Below are 12,305 nucleotides of genomic sequence, written 5' to 3' on the forward strand. Positions count from 1 at the left end.
CTGGCCAAATCAATAGCCAGAAGGAATACCGTCCTAGCCGTAAGCCATTTGAAATCCACTGAGCCCAGTGGATCAAATGGCGGCCCTCAAAGAGCCCTAAGGACCACAGCCAAATCCCAAGGAGCCACAGGTGGAACAAAGGGATGCTGAATATAACGTACACCCTGCACAAAGGTGCGGACATCAGGAAGAGTAGCAATCCTACGCTGAAACCATACTAACAGGGCAGAAACCTGCACCTTCAGGTAAGCATTGCGAAGACCGTTATCTAAGCCCACCTGTAGGAAAGCCAACACTCTGGATATCCGGAATACCCGAGGAGCCTAGCCTCTAGGGCGACACAACTGAAAGAAAGTATACCATACCTAATGGTAAATTCTTGCAGATAAAAGCTTCCGAGCTCTTAGCATGGACAGAGCCCCTGTTAACTATAGAGCTGGAGAAACTCCTAGACCTTAAGAGGGCAGTCTCCACCGCCACACCGTCAAGGACAGACAACCCAGGTCTGGGTATCAGCCAGGATCCTGAGACAACAGGTCCGGGCGTATAGGCAACAGCTTCGGAGTGTTAACTAAGAGGCTCCGAAGATCTGAGTAATAGTGCGTCTGGCCCACGCTGGAGCTATCAGCAGGAGTGTGCCTCCTTCTTGCTATTACTGGAGGAAGAAGGGATAACGGAGGGACGAGGTACACAACTTGGAAGGTCCACTGGACCTACCTACGGCTATCGGAAGAGTCTCATCTCTGAAAGGCTCCGCTTGTTCACCAGAAGATTGAACACCTCCCGATAAAGAGGACATTTCCCTGAATGCACGTCTTGACGGCTGAGAGAGCCTGCTTTCCATCTGAGGATTCCTGAATGAACACTGCTGATGACGGCAAGGATATAGCCTTCCACCCAAGCCAGAATTCGGGACACCACTGTTAGTGTCGCCTGACTTCGGGAACCTCCTAGGTGGTTTGACAACGCCATCATGATGGCTTATGTAGACTGTACCTGCACGGTATTTCCGTGGAGGACCTGTCCTGCATGCTGGAGAACCTTGAATACTGCTCAGAGTTCTCAGATGTTTATGGGAAGCGCAAAAACTACTGGTGTCCACCTGCCCTGGAACAAGTGTGGACCCGTCACCGCTTCCCAGCCACGGATACTGGCGTCAGTCGTCAGAAAGACCCTGTCCGCAATCCCAAAGGGGGTGCCCCTTGTTTAGGTTAGCTTTCCGCAGCCACCAGGCCAGAGAGAGACAAGCCTCCGGGGAAAGCCTATTGACTTTATCCTATGGGGCAACCCATCCCATCCGGAGAGGATCAATTTTTTCAGAGGTTTAGAGTGAAGCTGGGTACTCTCCACCATGTCGAACCGCGACATCCTGGAACCCAGGAACCACATTGCCAAGTGAATAGACACTCGGCGACTCTGCACGCAACTGCGTACCTTTGCCTGTAATGCAGAGATCTTTTCCTCAATCACAAAGATCCTCAGATGTTGGGATATGGAGCATCCTCTGTGAAGAATCAGAGAGGACCATTTCCAGTTTCAGTCAGCCCTAACGTAGCAACACAGATATTGTCCGTTGCATAGAGCACTGAAGTATCTCTGGAGACCCTGGTAACAGGAGGTCGCCTGGATAGGGAAACAAGCGGACCCCCTGCATCCGCAGGTAGGCTGCCATAACTGCCATGACCCTGGTAAACAGTGAGGCGCGGAGGCCAGACCAAGGGGCAATGCCATAAACTGGAAATGGTTATTGACCACTGCAAACCTGAGGAAAACACTGGTGTGCTAAGAAAAGAGGGATATTCAGGTAGTCACCCTGAATATATCCAACAACACCACAAAATTCTCAGGCTCCATTGAATGATGGGTCCCCCTCCTGAACCGAGGAACCCTTAAGAATTTGTTGAAGGATTCGAGGTTGAGGATGCCCTGGTAAGACCCATTGGATGTCTGTACCAGAAAGAGGATGGAGTAATGCCTCGTTCCCCTTTGGGGCAATGGAATAGGTACACTCTATGCTCCAGGCAGCAGTTATAGTAACACCCTCAAAAATTACAGGGCCTTGTCCTGAATTGACAGAAGACCTGTAACGAAAAACCGTCTGGGAGGCTTTTACCGGGAGGAGAGGACATACCTTCAAGAAAATACTTCTTTTACCCCAGTGTCCGTGGTGGTCAGACACCAGCACTGGGCGAACTGGAGAAGCCGGCCTCCAACTCTGGGGTCCCCCGAGAGGAGGCCCGTCCCATGAGGCTGAAGGCTTATAGTCCAACTTGGGAGTAGGACGTCTTGTACTCCAAGCCTGTTCTTATGGCTGAGCAGATTTCCTGGCTACTGACTGTCTTGGAAAGCTGTATTTTAGACTTGCCCTGGCCTCACAGGGCCGAAAAGAGGAAGCCCCAGACCCTGATGGGACTGTAGCCGATGGCAGACTTAGCTGCTGCCTGCGGGGCCATAATTTCGTCCAGACGAGGGCCAAACAGGACCTGTCCCATAAAAGGCAAAGCATTCCAAATGGAATCTGCGTCCGCTTTCCAAGAGAGCAACCACAGGGAGCGGCGAGCCGCTACTGCTGCCGAGGAGATTCTGGAAAGGCGTAGGCTATATGTAAGACAGTCTCATTATGAACGTGGCTAAGTCTCTGAGAATTTGCCACTATCCACCTGCTCTGCTGGAGAGTCAGTGTGCAGAAATCCAGTTACCTACTCAGCGCTCCATGGCTCTGGCCCCCCAGCACACGGCCATAGCCGGCCTGGAAGCCCCTCCAGCAAGGGAATAATTGGATTTGAGATATTTGCACCTTGCAATCTGGAACCTCCTTCAAAGAAGACCTGGAGGGCTTGGGCAACGTAGCACTCCTCACTAGGCGTGTAACATGAGAATTTACCCGTAAAGGTAACTCCCATTCGGAAATGTAATTATCCGCAAAGGGGTATGCAAAAGGTCAACCGTTTTTGAGGCTGGAACCGCTTCCCTGGATTTTTCACGCCTCCTCTAAATGATCCACCTGACCAGATAGAGGAATTACAGTGGCAACACCCTTATCTCCCGTGGCTAAATCCAAATATGCCTTCTTTAAGGATCTGTAATAACCAAAGCCGCACGGACTGCCCGTATAAAGCCAGGTATATAGACTTTAGACCCAGACTACGCCTCCTTTGCACTAAGGGGCTCGTGTCTGAAAAAGTCAATAATGTCACCGTCTTCAGACGTCATGTCTTTACCCGTCTGAGACCCGAAAGGCCGTTTAGAAGGCCGAAATGGTGACTCCATCAGGTGCTAAACCATTTGGGAAATATATTCACCCACACAGGCTCCTGCGAGACCTGGGGGGGCGAAAAACAGGATACACTGGGGTACCATCAACTGTCCAGGGACCCCTGCATGTGATGAGACCACCACTCGCTGTGATAACCCCTATGGGGAAACGCAGGGGGTGTTGCCCACAAGGGCTGTAAGCATCTTAGCCAGCCGAGGGCGGTCCCCCTTTTTTTTTTTTTTTTTTCAGGCACAGTGACAGAAATGGGGCGTGATATATAATACAACATGCCCTCCATAAACCTTCAGCGTCTACATATCCCTCTGCTACCTGCACATGATATCAGTACATTATAGCTGGAAGAGGATATCCTCGTTCACTTTCAGACATGAGGAGTGTGAACGGAGCATATGTGACCTCCCACACAGAAAAACCACGTTTACTGTGAGGTAATAAACACCCTGCAACACTGCACCGCAAGGGCTGTAGCAGAAGAACAGGGATAGGAAAAAGGCTGACAGTCAGAAATGAAAGTACAGGCAAACAGCGCTAGCATTTAAGTCACATACAATGCACAGATAACATCCTGCATTACAAGCACTGCGATCAACTACACAGACCAGAGCCTGGTAGGAAACAGTGCTGCATACACTGACCTTAATTGAAGGCGAGGTATGCGGGGGACCCGGACCGCAATGGCACCTGTAACAGCTTCCAGCAGTGTTTGTCATTCCCAGCACATGTAGTGAGAAAATGGCCACCGAGGAGCAGAGAGGAGGCAGGCCCGGGGGAGGAACGCTGACACAGCCCGCTCAGACCGCTGTGGAATGGCACTGTGCAGCGGGGGAGACGCCGGCTGTGAGACAGGGAAGGCGTTCTCCCCTGGCCTGATATTAACCCCTGGGACGCCGCGCTGTACCGCACATGCTGCGGTCCGCTGTCCCTGGTGGTCTAGTGGAAGGCGCAGGATCAGTACCTGGCCCTACGCGCAGCTGGTCCCCAGGGAGCCCCCTGCCTGGGGACCAAAAAGGACTGTTACCGGCGGGTGCCCACCGCGGGACCCTGCCACTTACCTTGTCCCCCGTGCATCCGGCCACAGTCCAGGTAGCCGGGGTCACCGCTAGCTGTGACCCCAGCAACCAACCAGCATCCCCGGATCGGTACCGGCGGGGTGTAGGAGTGAGAGCATGGATGTCAATACTGACTGTCCTATGCTGGAGCACTCTAGTTGTGCAGCCACAGCTGCGAAGAAATCTTCAGGGGCCTTGAAAAGACCCCCCTCTGTACAGTGCGACTGGTCCGGCCAGGCACCGACGAAAACTGAGTGGCCTGAGGCTCGGGGTATAGTTGAGGGACCCCAATGCATCCTGGGAGGCTGAAAATTTTACTCTGTGGTGCCTGGATGTCTGCCGCCATCGCCTATACCCCAAGGTATCTGGATACCCTATGGACCCTGCAGTAGAAAAAGTGCTAAAAATGTAGGGAAAAATATCGCAGCCCAACAAGGCCTATTGTTTAAAGCTAGGAAAACTTAAAGGCCCCTACACACTGACCAATGTAGGCAATGATATGATCGTTAACGATTTTCTGTTCTCACCCCGGCACTCCAGAACACTGTGCAGCACAAGCTGATACAAGCTCTATTGTACGCAATTGCAGACTGATGCTTGCATGGATCAGTGAGACAGAGAGGATGGGTCTGCTGAAACTTGTAGTTCACCTGCAAATTAAATATTAAAATGGACACACCCACACCGTGACAGTAAAAGTTTATTAACACATACTCACCTAGTATTCCTGAAGCCAGTCACGTCCCTTCTCCCAAGTAGTAATCCAGGGATACCTCAAAGGGGGAGAAAAAAAAAAAACTCCTCTCCCTATGCATGGATCATGTCCTCTTCTTTCCAAGTAGGCATCCAGGGTCTTGGCAAAACAAAAAACAGCGAACACATTACCGTCCTCCAAGCACTGTACTACCTGAATGACATCTCAGTGGTGCGATTTCACTATAGAAATCCTGGTGCTGAGCGGCGAGCATTCTGCCTCTCCATCAAGGAGCGCTTCTCACCGTTGACTTCAATGGTGAGAGGTTAGTGTGCATATGTGTCTTAATGAACTTGTACTTTTGGTGTGTCCTGTCTTTTTAATTTGTTCTTTTGCAGTGGAACTACATGTACTGGTTCTCCAAGTCCCAGCATGTGGGGAGGCTTGCTGGGACCTGTAATTCTACTGCAAAACACATTATAATTACCTGCAGCAGGTAAGATCTGACTATACGATGGGCAATCTGTGGGTTTGTGTATTGTTGTGAGTGGACACATGATTTATACATACTATGCAGACTTTATCGTTCTGATGCGTCAAACGGCCAGATTGTGCAGAATACCATACAATGTGTGGGCACCTTAAAAGGCATATTTATCAATCGTTTTTGGAAAATGCTAATATGTAATGCAAACGTTTAGATTTTTACAAAAGTCCTCTAAGCCATTAAAATTGCATCCATTGTTTGATGATGACATTTCCTATAACTCCAATGGAAAGTGTTCAGTCCATATTTACTATATTCAAATTGTAGTTCCATATCAGAGGGTGTATTCCAAAGCCAATACCATCTTTAGATGGCATTACCAGAGAGAGACTTTCCTCCATTTAACAGCGGGATCTTGGAAGATCCCTCCCCCTGTCCTGCCTCCCAGCAGTGATGAGTGAGCTGTACTGGCCAATCTGGGAAGCTGCTCATCATCACATATCCTGCTGGTACCCAACTTGGGGAGCCTGTCACGGTGTGTGGTATCATGTCTCGGTCTGTCAGTGTGCCATGCTGCACAGTGTCACATTAGTACACGTGCAGAACGAATGCCAGCATAAAGCTGATAACCAGATGTGACACAATTCGGACATGGAAGCAGGTTGCCCCTACGAAAGGCAATTATTCACCAGGACAGGACATTTCTCGCAAGCTCTGCCCTGGCACATGAAGGTTGATGATTATTTTTGCAATGCAAGCTTAAGGCACCCATACATATGTGATTAATTGGGGCAGTTCCCCATTTTGCAGATAACTGGGTTGGAAAAATCCAACATGATGCAAACTCTTGATTTGCCAATTTTGACACAATAAGAGATATGGTAAGAACTTTCCTTAGTTCTCTTTCTTCAAAGCCCATAGGGAGACCCTGGGGTATAGGATGGGAACCAAATCTGAGCACCCCGCAGTTAAAGCTTTTAGCTCCCAGGATGCACTGGGTCCACTCTCCCTAAAACCCCGCCCCCAAGCCAGTCTCCCCTCAGTTTGTAAGTAGCCAAAGGCCGGAGGAGGAAAGAGAACAAAAGACTGGAACACTCACAGAGAAGGAGATGGGGGGAAAACCAGTGACCAGTAATATAGCCCATATGAAACCAGGTGCATCTGGGTGGGGGACCCTATGGACTTCAAAGAGAGAGATAACAAAAGTAAGTTCTTACCCTCTCATTTTCTTCAGGGTCCATAGGCGCCACAGGGAGAGACCTTGGATGTCCCAAAGCAGTCCTTTTAAGGGTGGGGATGCTCCTGCACTGGAGCGTCCTGAGAGGCAAAGGTATCAAATGTATAGAACCTTAGAAAGGTCTGGTGGCCGCCTTAGAAGGCTTGAACAGCTGAGGCGCCACGGCGAGCCGCCCACAGACTGAGTAGAGTGAGCAGTAACAAGCCAGAACAGGAAGGCCTTCCTGTATGTAAGCCTCTGAGATAGTCATATGAAGCCATCTAGCCAATGTTTGTTTATTGGCCGGACAACCTTTCTTGTGAAATCCATAGAGCACAAGTAAGGAGTCTGATCTCTGGAAGGAACTGGTATGGTCGACATAAATCCTGAGAACACTGACCATAGCCAATAAGGCCTCCTCTGCCGAGAGGACTGGTGACTGAAAGGCCGGTATGATAAGTTCCTGAATGACATGGAACTTAGAAAACACTTAAGGAAGAAACCCAGGGCGAGTACGGCTCGCAGCCCTTTCTTGATGAAATATCCAGAAGAGGGAGCTACAGGAGAACGCTCACAAAACTGACACTCTCCTGGCACACACCATAAGAGAGCCTAAGCCATAAACCACGTAAAGTCTACTGAATCTAGTGGTACAAATGGAGGGCACAAAACTACTGCCAAATCTCAAGGGGGGACAAAGGGAGGTAGAATCCAGAGAACACCCTGAAGGAAGGTCTGGATACCCGGGAGAGGAGCAATTCTACATTGTAACCATAGAGACCTGCACTTTCACGGAGGCCAGATGGAGGGCTAGACCCAATCCAGCTTAAAGGAATGCCAGGACACTTGAGAATCGTAGCTGCTGGTACGATGCCATAAGAGATATGTATGCCACACTCTGTAGTAGATCCTAGCAGAAGCTGGCTTATGCACTCTAAGCATCCTAAAGATGACAGAGCCAGAAAATCCTTTGGACCTTAGGGACGCAGTCAAAGACAGACTATCCAGGTCCAGGGAAAGGCAAGGACCCTGCAACTGGTCCGGACATTGAGGCAGCAGGAACGGAGTGTCAAGGGAGAGACTCCGAAAATCTTAAGTACCAGTGATGTCTGGGTCAAGCTGGAGCCACCAGCAGGACAGTACGATTTGTTTGAACTTCCGAAGAACCCTGGGAATAAGGGAGACCGGAGGGAACAGGTATGCAAATTGGAAGGTCCACTTCACTGACAATGTGTTGCCGAAGGTTGCTTCGGTACCTCTAGTTCCGGACCCGTACCCCGGCAGTTTGTGATTGTGTCGGGAGGCCATGAGGGCCACCTCTGGGAGGCCACATCCGCTCATTAGGAGTTGAAACATCTCTTGGTGAAGAGACCAGTCCCCGGGATGCATGTCGTGACGGCTGAGGAAGTCTGCTTCCCAATGGAGAACTCCCGGAATGAACACTGCAGAGATGGCCAGGAGGTGACCCTTTGCAGAATGCGTGACACTGTCATTGCTGCCCAACTTCGAGTGTCCCCTTGATGCCAACCACTGTTGTGACATTGTCGGACTGAACCTGTACAGGGCCAGAGTGAGGGCCCTTAGATAGCTCGAAGTTCCAATAGGATAATTGGTAGGGTTGAATCGACTGACTTCCAACAGCCCTGAAAGGAGTGCGGACTGGTCACTGCGTCCTAGCCCTGGAGACTGGCATCCGTTAAAGACTACCCAGTCTGGGCTCCAAAAGGGGCGACCCTTGTTTAGATGAGATGGCCATAGCCACCTAGATACAGAGGCATCTTCGGAGAGAGCATCGGCGCCTGAACATTGATCCGATGGAAAAACCTGTTCCACCTGGAGAGGATCAGTTTTGCAAAGGCCAGGAATGGAACGGAGCATATTCCACCCTGTCGAAGGTGGACACCAGGATTTCAGAACCTCCATTACTGAGTGGATGGACACTCATCGACTGTGGAGACATCTGCACACTCGTAGTTGAAGAGTGAAGATCTTGTCTAAAGTCCGAAAGATTCTCTGATCCGGAGAATCCAGCAGTGCTTGCAGATGAATCATTCTCTTGAGAGGGATTCAGGGAGGACTTTTTCCAGTTTAACCATCCGTGCTTGTGAAGGAAAGCAATGGTTAGCCGTAAATGCTGTTGAAGCACATCTGGGAATCCTGCTATGAGCAGAAGCCTATCCAGATATGGTAGCATTCGGATACCCTGTGCTGTCATGATAGCCATAATTCTGGTAAACCCCTGTGGAATTGTGGACAGTCCAAAGGGCAGAGCCTGAGAATTGGAAGTGTTGCTGTAGCATAGCAAACCAGAGATAATGCTATAGGTACGTGTCCTGAATATCCAGCGATACCATAAAGTCCCCAAGCGCCATAGCTTGGATGATGGTGCGTAGGGTATCCCTCCTGAACTTTTGGCACCTTTAGGAATTTGTTCAGGGATTCAAGCTTGAGGATAGGCCGATGAGACCCATTCGGCTTCTGAACCAGAAAGAGTAATATGATAACCAGTCCCTTGCTGAGATAGTGGGACTGGCATAATTACCCCTGCTTACAGCAAGGACTGTATTTTCTGGGGGCGGGGGCGAGATCCCCAGCTCCGTACTGGCGTTGCCGTGCCGGCAGGACAGACGTCCAATGGACAGTCTACTGCTCCACATTCTGGAAATAATTTTACACTATCATAAAAATAAAATAAAACTGCTTTAGGGGCTGCTAACTGAGGTGCCTCTGGCTTGGGGGCAGGGTTATAGGGAGAGTGGACTCTGCATCATGACCGCTGAAAGCTTTAACTGTGTGGTGGCTAGATTTGGTACCCAACCTATACCCCAAAGTCTTCCTGTGTAGCCTATGGACCCTGAAGAAGAAATTATTGGATTCAGAATTTTTAACATGTTGAATTCTCCCAATTCCCCCAAGAATCAGCAAATCAAACTGCCGATCACTGGACCATGGTATTGTACAGGTAGATGTATGGCTAGGATTAGTTGAAAAGAATACATTATAACTCTCCCCCCATGATGATAGGGTTCTCCTCCTTCTCCATTTGTTCTGTCCTGTGCATCATTGTTAGAGAAATCATTGAGTCCCTGCAAGTTGGGTGTAGAGAGGAGGATTTTAAAGTGCCGGAGTCATGGAGGAGCTTCTGTAGCCCAAGGAGCCAGTGTTTAATGCTTTTTTTTGAGGACCAACACCTTATGTAGAGCAAGAAATGTCCCTCCAACTTTTTTTTGTTTTGTTTTCTTTTTGGTGTAGCAGTGCAAACTGAAGTATATGTTCTAATTGTACAGCTAGCCAAAGTACCTTTGTACTATTTAGGCAATAGAGCAGTGATTCCCAACCTCGGTCATCAAGGCATACTAACAGTCCTGGTTTTAGTGATATCCATGCTTGAGCACAGATGGTTAAATCAAATTAATTGAGGTACTAATTAAGTCACCTGTGCTCAAGTATGGCTATCCTTAAAACCTGGACTGTTAGTGTGCCTTGAGGACCGTGGTTAGGAACCCCTGCGATAGAACATATGAGACATCCAAAAGTAACTTTTCTTTTACAATTTTAAGATTTCATATGTAATAGCACCACGAAGAGAAGGAGACATTGCAACTTGCTACGCCGATCCTACTGTGGCTGCAGCAGAACTGGGCTGGAAGGCAATATATGGCCTGGATCGGATGTGTAAGTGAAAAATCATGGGTACATATTGCAACTTCAGGGTAGTGGTTTAACACAAACTAGGTTTTCAGAATTCCATTGATGGGAGAGCATACAAATTTAAAAGGGCAGTTTAATATTGGTGGTAGATACTATTTTGTACAATTATTAAGTCAGCAAAGCCTCCAACATTGGATGATTTTCCATCTTTTATTTCAATTATTTACTTTATAGGAGGAGAGGGTATGGAGAGAATTGCTCTACAAATTGGGACAGCATTTCCTAGCAACCTCTGCTCTAAATCTGAAAGTGCTTTGGTACTTCTGTATTTTGAACACCACACTCAAATTTAAAAGGGTGTAAACTAGAATAGTCATCTCCTGCCCAGTCACTGACAGCCCTATATTGTTAATGGTGCCATGCACGTGGCTACTACTACTAGACTGATAACTGCATTATGCTGACCTAGAGTTGCCACACTTCAGCATGAATTAAACTAATATTATTGCATAGACACTCACATTTATGCATGGATAAGGAAAATAAACCATTTATCAGTGGCTTCAGTAAAAGTGCTAATATAGCACTATATCTGTGACAGCCAATACCAGAGGTTCCCAAACTCTGCCATTACAGTCCAGGTTTTAGGGATATCCATGCTTGAGTCCAGATGGCTAAATCAAATTGACTGAGGTAAAAAATTGTCACCTGTGCTGAAGCATGGATATCCTTAAAACATGGACTGTAATGGCAGAGTGTGGGAACATCTGGCCAATACAATGTTTCTCCCTAATATTTTGCACTGTTACAACTCAATGGCCGTGATTAAATTCAAAGCGATGATGAATAGCCCCGGGAGGGAGCTCCCGAAGCTATTCAATTGAGCGTGCGGTTTGGTCCGACTAAAGGATTTCTTCTCGCAAACTCTTGGGGATGCAAGAAGAAATCAGACAAAAGTGCCAGGCACGGGGCTGTTTGCCGGCTTAGCGTGACGCTAACAACCTCGCGGCCGACACTTTAGTCTGATAATGCCGGTTCTCGCATCTTAACATGGGTGTTTAGTCGCGAGAACCGGCATTATCAGACTTAAACAAGCGCTGAATTGAATTGTGGCCAAAGTCTTTAGATAGCTGAATACTAAACCTCCATCCATATGGGATTTTGGTAATAAGGAAATTAAGACCATGATTTCACTAACCATCTAAAAATACATAACTGCATTCACAGAGCTGCATCATAGAAAATGATGTACATATTCATAATGTGCCACCCACTCAACAGGGTATTTAATAATAAACTACAACATAGCTTTAAGTACATATGTTTAGTGATGAATGTGTACCTTTCCTTTTACAGGTGAGGATATATGGAGATGGCAAACCTTAAATCCAACAGGATTTAGTACAGAGCCTTGATGTACCTCTGGACATCGATTTCTCTTCCGTTTATGCAGCTGTATTTTTCTTAAAACTGAGAAATGGTGTACTGTACATAAATCAAAGATTCTCAGGACTAACTGCAATCCCCGGGCCCATGTTGGGAAATATCACTCCTACCTCACATGCGAGTAGTTAACGTGTGTACACCGGTATGAAAGTGGCCAGGCCTTTTTACTTACTCCAAAATACTGAAGTTTAACAAGCTGGAGGCCACAAGCTCCAAGACCAATATCTGTTGTCATACAGTGCTGATGAAATGGTGTGACATTCCTTAATTTATGATCTATTGCTTTTTGTATGTTTTAATTATTAAATGCTGATTTATAAAGAATTATCACTGTAGTTATCCAATCTGTGCCAGTTTACTGAAGAATAAATAAGGTCCTACAAACTTGTGGTCTGAACATAAAGGAATATTCCCTGCTGGGGTGTTACATGGAAATGTTGCTAAATGTGATTTGAACATTGTCTAGTCAGGCCTAACCCTCCAAA

Source organism: Taudactylus pleione, unplaced genomic scaffold, assembly GCF_031769625.1.
Source record: "Taudactylus pleione unplaced genomic scaffold, aTauple2 ptg000260l, whole genome shotgun sequence".
Classification (NCBI taxonomy): Eukaryota; Metazoa; Chordata; class Amphibia; order Anura; family Myobatrachidae; genus Taudactylus; species Taudactylus pleione.